Genomic DNA, 14,037 nt, shown 5'->3' on the forward strand with positions numbered 1-14,037 from the left:
CCTTCTCCGGAGCAAGCAGCATGGGCACTTCAGTCACTCCCTGGGTACTGCGAGGCAACCTGATGTCCCCACTGTCTCCGCCCCTCCTTGGAGCCCAGAGGCCAGAGCTGTACTGGCAGCGGGAACAGCTCATCTTTCAAGGGCTGGGTGGTGATGTCATCAGCCTCCTGGGCACTTCCCCCTCCGCCTCCAGCTGAGCTCTGCTCTCCTGCCCAGCCCGAGAGAGGCTGCCTGTGGGGCCGGGGTGGCTGCGGTCACCTTTGCTCTCCGCTCTGCCACCCTCTGAGCCCTGGGGCCAGCAAGGCTCTTGGAAGATTTCCACGTTTGCGTAGCCCGGCTCCCCACTGGAGTTGTGGTATGGCAAAAGCGTCCCTCCCGGCTGACCACAAAGTGGCCTGTGGAGCCCCATGTGAATAAATTCGCCTCACGTAACGTTTATTTCTTATCACTATTTATTTTCCTAAGGTGGTTGTTTTGTGTCTGAGTTTTGGATGTAAACAGTGGGCGTTTACGCGGAAGGTGTAAACAGAAGGTGGCCAGGAGGGCAGGGGGGAGTCCTGGGATTTCTTTGTACAGCTCCCAAGGGTGACAGTGGCAGAAGCTGTCCTGTTTCCTGGGAATGGGTGTTCGCGCTCCCCTGAGACATGCGGCCCTTTCTTTGGAGATATATGGTGGTGGTTTCTTCCATGTCAATGCTCAGATTGGCTTTCTCAGTTTTGCTCAAAGACTTACTAACAATCTGTAGCACTTTACACTCCCAGGGCTGAGACAGTAGGAACTGGAAAGGGCAGGGACTTTCAAAAACATTTTTTTTGAAGCCTTAAAACCTTTCCTTCAGAAGAGAACAGATAAGAGTGGGCCCAGTGGATCTGGGGAAGAGAAAGGAGGGCCAGAGGACGCCCCCCGAGCCCATCCGCTCCCCTTCCCTGTGACTTGATTCATATCAAGCCTATAAACCAGCGATCCAGCCTGATCCCATCATCATGGAGACAGGGAAACAGAGTCTCAGATAAGTTTATGGGTGGCTTGGGCACTAGCCCTGTTTTGGCTGTGAACTGGCTGTAGGCCCTTGAGTGAAGGGCCTCCCTGGCTTGGCTGTGTGGTTGACTCCTCTGTGCACATGCCTGTTCAACCACATCGGGGCTCCTTAATCTGGAGTTTCCTGACTTCCCAGCTGGGGACAGAGGTCTGTGGATAGGCTGCCCAGAGTCCACCAGCCCTCTGAAAACGTGTGTCTGTGCTTTATCCCCTATGGAGCCTCATCTACAGCTTTCACTAAAATATTGAAGAGCTGTGAGATCCACAACATATTGAGACCTGCATGAGCATCTAGAGACCCTCTGAAGTCTCTTCCAACTTAGATATTGTAGGGCTCTGCATCTATGAGTTGAAAATTCTCAAGGATCTGAATCCAGTGTTGACACTTCTGTAAATATCATTGACAGAGAAATCTCCAAAAGACATCTGTCCATCTACACACGTCTCTGTCCATCTCCGTCATATAGTTTTTTCAAAAGTCTACTTTAACCCAATTTTGAGGTCCTGGCTGGAGGCCAGTCAGTTAGTGAGCAGCTGATTAAGTTCACATTCTGGCCCTTTCTCTTACCAGGTTCTCACACTCTGGGCCACTAGGCACCTGCCCTGATTGCCTTGGAGCCAAGTACCAAATAATAATGGACAGCTCCTATCATCTGGAACTCACAAAATTATTCAAATCAGCCAATCCATAGGCAGCCAAAGAAACCTCCTTAACACCGCCCCATGTGTCACACACAGCTGCCACCTATAGCTCCAGCTTGCTGGGACCCCCTGTCCCCAGCTGCACATCCTGTGCGGCCCAGCCTGACAGCATCTCATTTGGAGCTATAAGAAACAAAAGTCCTACCTTTCATTTCTCTGAGTATCACTGTGCTGTGTCCTGCCATCAAAATAATCTTTTAATCTTGTAAAATAATTACACATTCTTCCATTCATCTACACTGGTATCTACCCACACATCCGCCCACCTGCCTATCCACCTATGCATCCATTCATTCACTTATTCTCCTGTCTGTCTGTCCATCCATCTATCTATCCATCGATCCATCCATTCATCCATCCATCCGTACATCCATCCATCCATCCATCCATCCATCCATCCATCCATCCATCCATCTGTCCATCCGTCCATTGGTCCATCCCTCCTTCCCTCCCTCCCTCTATCCACCCACACACTCATTTATCAGATACCCACATAACCAGGCAGTACATTGTCAAGTAGAAGTGAATGAATCAGACATCCCCATGCCTCAGAGGAGTTTGCCCTGAGGCCAGTCCCCTGCCTATGGGCAGAGCCAGGATGAGGATTTCAAAGTGCTCCTTGCGGACTCAGTAGCACCCAGTTTATGTCTGGAATGGCACACTTTTGTACTGCATTTTTGCTATGAGAAGGTTTGCCTCGACTCTCCTGCAAAGTCCCTGCAGCGGCAACCTTATTACACTCCTCACCACTCAGTCTGCTTGGCTGGGGTCTGCAGGAGGTGGCTCAGCCCTGTAAAGGCTCCACGTTCGAGTCAGCCAAACTGCATTCAGCAAGGACCACAGGAGGGATCCAGTTATTTTGGCAAAACCCTGCACCACTTAGCAGGGCTCCTTTACCTGGCACGGTAAGAAGCTGTTCCTCCTGCTCCCTCCTCCCGGGCCACTGCAGCCTCCCCAGCCATGGCCAGCCCTCTGTACTTCAGTCCCACAGATCCCCCTTATGCTCCTGAGTGGGGCAGGATTGCACTTGACCCAGGGCCTTTGATGTGGCCATCTCTGCCTGAAATGCCTTTTCTCGCCCTTGCTTGAATGCCTGCTCTTCTCTTGGGAGGTTGCGTGGGGGCCTTTCCTGAAGCCCCTGGTCCTGTCCGCACCTCTTGCCTGCCTGTTTTCTAACACACCCTGGAATTTTTCTTGGTGGACTGAGAACACCACGAGGCAAGGACTTCGTCTTACTTGTTGCTATTTATCGCCCGGCACACAGGAGGCGCCCTCTGCAAGGACCACAAGCAGTCTATGGGGAAAAGTACCCAGATCCAACCTTACTGGAACGAAGGAAAGACCGGGCCAAACAGAATAGCATAAAAGCGGGCTGTAGACATGTATGTATCTGTTTGTTTATGAATGTCCACCCTCCACCCCTATGTTCCCGAACATTCTCTCCACATGTCTGTGTGTGAGGCACAGGTGCTCCCGGGAAGGCCATTATTCTATTCGTCGGCCTCCAGGAGCAGGCTGTGCTTTTGTCCAGAACGCCCCAGTGCTGACTAGAAAGCCACTCCCAGGTCCTCTGTGGATCAGCAGCTGCCCTGCAAAAGGCTGACCAGTTACACACACGTCAGATAGACCAGCAGGGAAACGGGAAAGCAGGGTCAGAGGATAAGCGCTGATTTGGGTTCATGGCCAAACCCATGCAGAGCCTGTAGTTCGGCGCTAACGCTCACACCTAAGAACCCTACAGAGCCTCTGCGTCCCCAAAGCGCCTCCCAGCCCGTGTGCCCATGAATGCCGCCTCTGCCTCTGGCATCCCTTCCTAGAGGCCTCCTGCACGGCCTGTGGGGGCGCTGTCCTCTGGCACAGGCATGAGCCCCCCAGCCCTAGCCCCACATGGCGACTCGCTGCCAAGTGATCTCCGTAGCAGGCCCTACATAAGCACACGACCCTTCACAACAGCCCGATGATATGGTTACCAGTCAGTATCCCCATTTTACAGATGGAGAATCAGAGGCTGAGAGAAGTTACTTAACTTGGCCTAAATCCTGCAGGCTGGAAACAGCAGAGCCAAGAGCTGAGCCCAAGTCTGACTCCATCTGCATGTCTTCCCTTTCCCCAGATGAAAATGCAGCGTTTTAAAAAAGCTGATCATGGCCTGGTGCCGCCTGTAATCCCAGCACTTTGGGAGGCCAAGGCAGGCGGATCATCTGAGGTCAGGAGTTCAAGACCAGCCTGGCCAACATGGCAAAACCCCGTCTCTACTAAAAAATACAAAAATGAGCCAGTTGTGGTGGCACACATCTGTAATGCCAGTTACTCGGGAGGCTGAGGCAGGAGAATCACTTGATCCTGGGAGACGGAGGTTGCAGTGAGCCAAGATTACACCACTACACTCCAGCCTGGGCAACAGAGTGAGACTCTGTCTCAAAAAACAACAACAACAACAAAAAAGGCTGATCACATACATAATATGGATGTGTTGTTTCTCTACTGTTTGAACTTAATGTGTACGATAAAGAGTGAAAATCAACTGAAAAGTGTACAGCTTGGAGACGATTAAGAATTTGATGCCAGCTGGGCACGGTGCCTCATGCCTGTAATCCTAGCACTTTGGGAAGCCGAGGCAGGTGGATCACTTGAGGTCAGGGGTTTGAGACCAGCCTGGCCAACATGGTGAAACCCCATCTCTTAATAGAAAAATACAAAAATTAGCCAGGTGTGGTGGCAGGAGCCTGTAATCCCAGCTACTCGGGAGGCTGAGGCAGAAGAATTGCTTGAACCCAGGAGGTGGAGGTTGCAGTGAGCCGAGATGGCGCCACCACACTCCAGCCTGGGTGACAGAGCGAAACTGTGTCTCAAATTAAAAAAAAAAAAATAATAATTTGATGCCATGTTTCTGTGTGTTTACATGAATTCATTATATAGTGTTACATATGTCTGTACTTCAAAATACCCCACTTTACATGAACAGGATCATATTACACATGCTGTTGTTGTAAGCGGAATTTCCCCCTTTCCTATTGCTCTGTTTCTTCTTGCACTGCTCCACCTCCAGCCACCATCCTTTCCTGCGCATTCACAAAAACGTATGACAGCCAGGCCAACTACAGAATTTGCGGGACTCCGTACAAAGTGAAAAAGGGGCCCATTCCTCAAAAAGTGGGAAAGAAGTGTTGGTAAAGGTATTAAGTCATAAGGCTTTTTCCTTTCTTCTGTGGTCTCTCTTTTGTCTTGTCATGACAAGTGTTCTTTTTTGCTGTTGTGTGTTTGTTATTTTGAGACCAAGTCTCACTCTGTTGCCTCCTAAGCTGGAGTGCAGTGGTGTGGTGTCATCTTGGCTCACTGTAACCTCCGCCTCCTGGGTTCAAGCGATTCTCTTGCCTCAGCCTCTCGAGTAGCTGGGATTACAAGTGTGTGCCACCACGTCCGGCTAATTTTTGTATTTTTGGTAGAGATGAGGTTTCACCATGTTGGCCAGGCTGGTCTCAAACTCCTGACCTCAAGTGATCTCCCTGCCTCAGCCTCCCAAAGTGCTGGGATTACAGGAGTGAGCCACCTGCTCCCGGCCTGTCATGGTGTATTTGAAATTTGCTATTTAATGTTGTTTCAAGTATAGAAAAATTAAAATGTTAAATTATTAGCATGCACCTTGATATCACTCAAGGCCAGTTACAAACACAAAAACCAGTGCATTTAGCTCTTATTTAAAACTACCAGGATTGTGCAGTTTCTTTTTCACAGCTTGCAGGCGCACGTGTATTTTGTTTTTAACCAGGACAACAGAAACACTGTAGAAAACAAGCTCATCTGTTTTCCTTTCACTTCTTGGTATGTGCATGTTTCATCAGCACTCTCTACCTTCCTCTTACAGGGAGTGGGGGGACTGAAAGGAGCAGGAACTCGGGGGCCCTGCCCTCCCCTTTCCTCCTAAGCACCATTTTCGGTGGGTGTGGTTAGCCAATGTAGGGAAACAACACCAGCAAGGAAGGATGTGACGGGGTCTCTTGCCTTGGTGTCTGTTAGGACACCGCTGTCTTCTTTCTGCCTTTGAAGCAAGTCCCAGTTTGAATGGAAAGCGTGGCCACTGGATGGAACATCTTGGACTCACTTTGAGCGTCTCTGAACCGGGCAGCACCGCTTCCAGCACAGAGACCTGGGGCAAGTTCTCTGGGGAAATGAGCCCGACCTTACCCTCCACCTCCAGAGGTTGCCGGGCAAACAAGGCAGAGAGGAAATGCCTAGTTCCTCGCCCAGGGCTTGGCAGGGACTTCCCCAACTCACGGACTTTTCTCCATTCGAATACTTAAGAAATTGAAGTGGGTAGATTTAATCTGCTATTATCCTTTCCCCTGAAAGCTGCTGTCTTATAAATAGAGGTCCTTAGTGTTAAGGAAATATGCAAAGTCCTCTGAAGGGTTTATGAAATGCGTTTGGAAGAAATAAGTGCTTAAAGCAAACAAAGTCCTGGCTATTCCTGGTGCAAAAACCTTCAGAAGTGAGAAGGAGAGGGGCCCGAGGTGGAGGGCAAGGTGAAGAAAAGAGGCCAGTCCTTCCTCCGTCCGTCTATCCCTCTGCTGCCCTGGGAGGTGACGGTGGGTCCTGGGCTGATAGGGAAGGCAGATAATCGATCATCCCCAGGTTTGGCGGGAAGTAGCCCTCAGCCTGGGAGTCAGCCTGGCCGTGCTTCCTAATTCTGTCCTTGGCAGTGGGGCTGTCGTCTGCAGGTCTGGAGAGGCAGTTACTCACTTCCTGGTGCTGGGACATCCGCCTGGAGGATTCTGAGGCAGGGGCAGTGGGGGCCGGCTCCTCCCCTCGCCTCCTGGAATTCCTCAGGCCTCTCTTCTCCCGGGACTGACAGCTGAGCCAGAGTCCCAGGGTGCCCGTTCGGCCTGCCCATAGCTTTGCTCTCCCCACCCCTATCTGCCTTCCATATCCCAAGTTCAGGTTCCATCCTAATGGCCACCAGAGGTAGCACAAGGGGCCCCTGCCTCTGGGGAGACACAGGAGTGGGGGTTGGCACCTGGCAGGAGCCCTGCATGATCTAGCCATGTCCACCTGGTCCGCCTGTCTACCAGTTGGCTCCTTCACCTGACCAGGCCTCCAGTCCCCTGGGGCCCTGTTCTTGGCTCACACTGTGCTTGGCATGTGCTGTTCCTCCCCTGGACTTCCTTCCTTGCAGCGCTGCAGACCCAGTCCCGTTGCTCTCCAGCCCCGCATGATGTGCCTGCTCCCAAAGCCCGCGTTCCCTCTGAGTCGCTTCATCACAGCCTCTTACTGTCTGTCTGTGCCTTCCCAAGTGCCCCAAGATTTGTCCTCCTTCAAGGCCCTGGGCCAGGGTCCTCCTGTCCTCTGATCACTTGTCACTAGGCTGGGTCTAACCCCCCTGTCCACCCATGCCCTTTATAACACAGAGATAGCATCTGCTGTACGGGTTGTGGAAATTAGATGAGATGATTGCTACAAGGCAAGAAACAGAGCGGCAGGCCTGTGGCAAGGACTGCACAAGACAGCCACAGACCTTCACAGACACCTTCAAACCCAGCACCGCCACTCACAACCCACACAAGCCTGGGCAGGAGCCCCAGGCTCCTCACCAGTAGAATGGAAGTATTCACATGAATAGGTCCATCACAGGGCTACTGGGATGGCCAGGTGGGAATCTGCGTAAAGCCCAATCCTCACTGGATTACTCTTCGCTTCTTGGCAGTGGCCACAAGCACTCCTTTTCCTCTCTTTTGAAAAAATCAAGGTGAAATTCACATAACATAAAATTACCCATTTTGAAGTGTGTAATTCAGTGGCGTTTAGTACATTCGCAATATTGTACAACTCTCACTTCTATCCAGTTCTAAAACATTTCATCACCCCCAAAGAAGACCACATTACTCATCTACCAGTTGCTCCCATAACCCCCTCCCTGCCCAGGCCCTGGCCACCACCAGCTGACTTTCCATTTCTATGGATTTGCCTATTCTGGACGTTTCATATAAATGAAACCTTACAATATGTGAACTTTTGTGTCTGACTTCTTTCTCTTAGCAAAACGCTTTTGAGGCTCATTCGTGACATGGTTTGGATATTTGACCCCTTCTAATCTCATGTTGAAATGTGACCTCCGGTGTTGGAGGTGGGCTGAGGGGTTGATGACTGGGTCATGGGGGCGGATCCCTCAGGAATGGCTTGGTGCTATCCTCACAGTAATTAGTTCCCACTCAATGAGCTCCCTCAAGAGCCGGTGGTTTAAAAGATCCTGGCAACTCCTCCCTCTCTCTTGCTTCCTCTCTTGCCACGGGCTGGCAGTTGCCTTCACCACGATCATAAGCTTCCCGCCTCTGACACTGAATACCAGCTGTGCGCTTCCCTGTACAGTCACCACCAGAACAACCTCTTTTCTTTACAACTTACCCCGTGTCAGGTTAACGGCTGCTTACCCTTTCTTTTTGCTTCCTGCTCTTTCCCTTCCTTCAGCCTCCCTTCCTTCCTTCCTTCCTTCTTCCTTCCCTTCCTTCCTTCCCCTTCCTTCTTTCTTCCTTCTTTCTTTCCTTCCTTCCTTCCTTCCTTCCTTCCTTCCTTCCTTCCTTCCTTCCTTCCTTCCTTCCTTCCTTCCTTCCTTCCTTCCTTCCTTCCTTCCTTCCTTCCTTCTTTCTTTCTTTCTTTCTTTCTTTCTTTCTTTCTTTCTTTCTTTCTTTCTTTCTTTCTTTCTTTCTCTGTCTCTCTCTGTCTCTCTCTCTCTCTCTCTCTCTTTCTTTCTGAGACAGAGTCTTGCTCTGTCTCCCAGTTTGGATTGCAGTGGTGCGACCTCAGCTCACTGCAACCTCTGCCTCCCAGGTATACGCAATTCTCCTGCCTCAGCCTCCTAAGTAGCTGGGACTAGAGGTGCATGCCACCACACTCAGCTAATTTTTTTGTATTTTAGTAGAGATGGGGTTTCCTTGTGTTGGCTAGCCTGGTCTTGAACTCCTGAGCTCAGGCAATCCACCGGCCTTGGCCTCCCAAAGTCCTAGGATTACAGGCGTGGGCCACCGTGCCAGGCCAGGTATTTATATGCAAACAGACTAACACAATCCATATTGCACCTTGTGTCAGTACTTTATTCCTCTCTAAGGCTGTGTAAATATACCATGTTTTGTTTATCGATTCACTAGCTGATGGACATTCAGGCTATTCCCGTCTCTTGACTACGTGGATAACGTTGCTAGGGACAATCACATACAAGCGTTTGCCTGAGTCTGTTTTCCATTCTTTTGGGAAGACCCAGAGAATTACTGGGTCACGTGGTTAGCTCTATGCTTAACTTTCTGAGGAGTGGCCAGACTGTTCACCCAGTGGCTGCTGCACATTCCTGCCAGCAATATCTCTTTTGTCTTTTGATCTCCACTCTCAGGTTCAAACACAGCTCACTGACTCTGGAAGGACACTGACCCAGGGGCACGGGAGTTTCTACCCACTCGAGGTGCCAACTGTTTGTCACCGTGAGCATCAGCATCCTGTCCACCCCTGTGTTGGGAGAGTATTTCACAGTGCACCAAGAAGTGTTCCCATGTTCTACTCATCTGACCTTATACAGAGGCAGAGGCGAGTGACCCTCCCAGGGCTGCCCAGGTAATACATGGCCATGCTGGAGCAGGAATCCAGTCCTTCTGACCCCAGTACCCTGGTCTGGAGCCTGGAACTCCAGTCCTGAGCCTGCACCTTTCCCTGGGAGTTGCCCACCCTGCACTTTCCCCCTCCCAAGGCTGGTACTTTAGCCAGATCCTGATTCGGCCCCCACAGAAATGCTCAGACCTCCCTGGGAGAGAGAAACGCTCTAAGTACACAACATTCTGGGTCACATTCCTTGGCTTGGGGTGACGTCACTTGATCTGTAGGCCAGGGGCCTCCAGCCAGGTGTCCTTCACTGTTGAACAGTTCCCCTTCAGTTCCCCTTCAAGTCTGTTTTCTGAAGGTGGCCCCCTCCCTACTCCCTAGGCGGATGGCTCACCTCCAGGCACCCCGCAGCCAGCCACAGCCACCCTCTGGCAAAGGTCAATCATCCAGCTCCTAAGGGCTGAGCACCTGCTCCAGCCAGGCCCTGCTGGAGGCACCATACCCAGACCACATGGACAGCTCCTGAGTGGAAATTGCTGCACTGTGTCCCTGATGAGGAAACGGAGGCTCCTCAGACACTCTGACCAGGTGTCTTCTCTGGGACTCTGGTCGGTTTCTCACTTCCCCCTCCTTCGCCTCCCACATTTCAGCCACACCTTCATACACCTGCTGGAAGGGTCTTTTTTTAATTAAAGAAATTAGAAAATGTTGCACAACAGTACAGCTCACTTTTTGTGGTGTTTAGTTCCGTGGGTTTTGACAGGTGCAGAACCATGGTTCCAGTCCCCTGGAGCAGTGTGTCACCCTCGTGGCCTTGTGTGTCCCATCTGTGGTCAAAGTCCTCCCAGTCCCCACCCCTGGCAACCACTGTCCAGAGGAATTTTTAAGAAGGTACGCCATCCTCTGGTTTCCACTGCACCCACAATAAAACCCAAACACACTCTTGCCTTGCCAGGTCTGAGCCCCAGGACCCCACACCTCCGACCATCTCTCACCAGTGACCCACCCCTCCAACCATCTCTCAGCAACCCCCAGCCCCCATCACCACCCTCCGCAGGCCTCCTCACCCGCCCCGTGCTGCCGTGGGCCACTGGCACACTGGTTGCGTCGGGAAAGCTCTCCCCTTGCCCCCCCCATGGCCAGCACCTCTCCTCCCCAAGGCACAGGCTCAGTGGCTCCTCCTCAGGGGCCTCCCCTGCCATCCTGACGAAGACGGTGCCCGCTGCCCTCCCTATCATTCTGCGTGCAGCACACCTCCTCTGTGGAGTGATGAGCTTGTTGGTTTGCTGTTCTCCCATGTCACCATGAACGTGCAGAGGGCAATGGCTGTGTCTGTGCCATCCACTGATCAGCAGGGAGGCACACGCCAGGTGCTCCATAAACACCCCTTGGCTAGAGAAAGAGAGGCTGCAGCCAGCCATGAACCCAGTTTCTGTCTGACTCCCCAGTCTACACCTTTCCTATTCCATCTCGTGGATCCCCCAGAATACTCACTCACCTATCCTTCAAATGGCCACGGAGGCCACCTCTTCGCCATGTGCCAGCCTAGGACTCCCTGAGCTGGGAAGCTGGTCCTGCTTTCTCCTTGTCAAGATGAACACCCCCAACCCCCTACTCGCTACACTTCGGTGGTGGCAAAGGGTCCCCTGGAGAGTCATGAGAGTGGCAGTCCTAGGAGATGGGGCAGTCCTGGGGGAGGGGTGCTGGACGGAGGGAAGAGCCAGCCCCGAGACATCAGGGTGGCTCTGAGCAACACATCCTGTCGCTCCTGCCCCATAAATCGACACCACCTTCCTAAACATGGCCCTGGCACAAACCCCAAGAGGTAGAGGTGGGAGCAGGATCCAGAGTCCCCTGTTGCCAGGAATAGCCAGGGGCCCCCTGCAGCAGAGCCCGTGTGGGTGGAGGCTGTTAGGCTGGCCGCCCTTCCGGGCACCGAGCTAGGCTCTCTTCCCAGACCAGATGATTCAAAAAGTGAGAAGGTGACCTTTTCCTTTCCTGAAGGTCCCTTTTTTGATTCCCAGGTTTGTTTGGGGACATTTTTAGCAATCTAATGGAAGCAAAAGTGAATTACATCGTTATGGAGGTTGGCACGGTGCCTGGCAAAGGGAAGCGTGTCATGAATCATTATTGATTGAATCACAAATGCCTTCTTCCCCTGCATATGGAGTGCTTTGAGACAAACAATAGAAACCCAGGAGGTCTGTGCATCTCCTCCACCCCAGAAGGACTCAGCAGTTCTCTGGCTGGTGGGGGTCGGGGGAACTCTAGGGAGCAAGCAGCCAGGAACGATGGTGCCCAAAAGTTACCTCAGAGCTGCTTCTGCATAGACACTGCCGCTGCGTCTGTGGGCACAGACCTGGAGTTGCCACTGCTGATGAGCCCAGGCCACACTGGACAGTCCCACGCTGCCCCGATGCATCTGGGAGCTGGCTGCAGCTGCTGCCACCCTCCTTGTATGGGTTCCTAGTGTGCTCACCTATCCCCATCACTGGCTTCTGGTTCAAAGGTCCATGTGGGAGCATCCTATGAGGGAATCCTGGTTACTGCCTGCACCCCAGGTGCAGAAAAGGGTGGGAGAGCATTTGCCACCCTCATGAGGTGGAGAATCTCCCACACCCAGAAAGGGTGTTCAGAGAGGCAGGAAAGACCCGCAAGAACCAACACACTCACAGCGACCCCACTCCAGATCTCCCATACTTGGGCCACACATCCCCGGCATTCTCTGTCTCTGAGCCTTTGCCTGCACAGCCCCTGGCATTTAGCAAGATCCACTCTGTGTATTTCCCCATCTTTCCATGTTACAAGTGCCACCTCCTAGAACGTCTCAGTGCCAATGTCCCGTCCTCCAGGAGTCCCTCAGCTGGAAGGAATCTTTCATTCTCTGTACTTGCCCGTCTTGCATCAGTCTCTTCACAGGGTACCCAGAGCTGCCCCTGGGAGGGGCTGTGCCCAGCAGGTGTCAGATGAGCAAATTTCTGCTCACACTCCGGCCACTGCTTGCTGCAGTGCCTGCCCCAGAGCTGCTCACCCATACCAATGCCATGGGGCCTTAGGCAAGAGGACCGCTTCCTCCCCCTCCTCCCTGTCTGAGCTCCTCCTCACAGGCTTCATCCGGTGAGGTCCTGTGACTCAGTTCCATCCAGCAGGCCCCATCCCCACTGCGTGGTCACTGCCCAAAGTGGCAGCCCCGCCAGGCTCTGAGCCTAGAGCCACCCTCCCTTTCCTTGCTGCCTTTCTGTTGTGCCCTTTGGACCCCATGAGGACAGTAAGAGCCCTTCTGACGTCCCTGCTGCTCTTCCTGCTTGGCAAAACGTTGACGACCCCAAGGACGGTGCTTTGCACCCTTCATCTCCTGCAACCTGCCCACCATCTCACTCCAGCCATCTGGCCCACGACACACCCTTGGATTTGTCACCCCTGGATCTAGACCCATCACAAGACGTTGAATCCAGACTGCCTAGTTCTTTTACTTAAATGAATTATGTTTTTCTCAAAATCATACATACCTTCATGTAGTGAAAAGTTGAATGAGGATCACAGGTTTAAAATGAAAACAGAAACATCCTCTGCTCCACTCTTCATAGGGACCCCATGCTGGAGTCCTCCCTCTCCAGCCCTGCGTCCATGGACATCTCCTGCAACTCTTTCTCCTTCTTCTACAGAAACAACTGCTGCTCCTCACCCATTCATCACCCTCAGACCCTCCATCCACTTCCCCTATGAGGAAGGACTTATTCCTCTTAATGCATATATATGTTCTTCTTTTCTCTCTCCCATTCTCCCAATATGAATATACTAAAAAGTTGGTGGTATCAGTTCTCAATGTTTATGTTATTATGTTATTATGACTGTGTAACATGGAATGTAACATGGCTGTGTTGTCCCTGGGGAGCCAAATGCTGTGCTGTGATTAGGATTCTGTGTTGGTTTCCTAGGTCTGCTGTAACAAATGACCACAACCCTGGTGACTTAAAACACCGCCAATGTGCTCTCACAGTTCTGGAGGTCAGAAGTCTGAAATCAAGGTGTTGGCAGGGCCATGCTCCCTCTTCCATCTCCACCCAGTTGGTCACCAGTGTTCCTCAGTGCTCCTTGGCTTGTGGCCACATCACTCCCTCTGCATCCCTTACACGGCTCTCTCCTGTGTGTGCCCCACCTCCTCCTGTCCCCTCTTCTAAGGACACTCGTGATGGCCTTTATGGCTCACTTGATAATCCAGAATCATCTCCTCATCTCAGAATCCTCAATCACATCTGCAAAGACTCTTTTTTCCAAAAAAGTTCCATTTATTGTTTCTTTGACAAGTTTTTCTCTTTAGTTTCCCTCTTTTTCCTTTTTCTGGAAGTTCTATTTCTCAGATGTTGAACCAACTGGATTGACTCCCTAACTCAGAATTTTTAAACAACTCTGCTTCTTCCTCCTTTTCTTCCTCCCCTCCTCCTCCTCCTTTTTCTTCTTTTTCCTGGAACTTTCCTCAATATTTGCTTCTGATGCTTTTTTGAAAATTTAGATTTCAGGCATCATATTTTGAAACAGCTTTATTGATGTATAATTGACATAGGCTAAACCATGCATCTTCAAAGGGCACATTTTGATACATTTCTACATACATATACACCATATACACTCTTGAAACCATCACCATAATCAAAAGAACAGACACATCCATCACCCTCTGGTGCTTCTTGGGAATCCATCCCCCCACAACCTCTC

The 14,037-nt window shown here is 51.6% G+C and overlaps 1 protein-coding gene across 1 annotated transcript in view; it reads right to left on the reverse strand.

The window, feature by feature from the left end:
- BDKRB2 (bradykinin receptor B2) overlaps nucleotides 1-2,040 on the reverse strand; it is a 35,599-nt gene extending 33,559 nt beyond the window's left edge. The window contains exon 1 of the mRNA XM_003902241.4: nucleotides 2-2,040. The gene's annotated coding sequence lies outside the window, so the exon portion shown is untranslated. The remainder of the gene's footprint in view (nucleotide 1) is intronic.
- Nucleotides 2,041-14,037: the final 11,997 nt, after the last annotated feature.

Source organism: Papio anubis, chromosome 7, assembly GCF_008728515.1.
Source record: "Papio anubis isolate 15944 chromosome 7, Panubis1.0, whole genome shotgun sequence".
Classification (NCBI taxonomy): domain Eukaryota; kingdom Metazoa; phylum Chordata; class Mammalia; order Primates; family Cercopithecidae; genus Papio; species Papio anubis.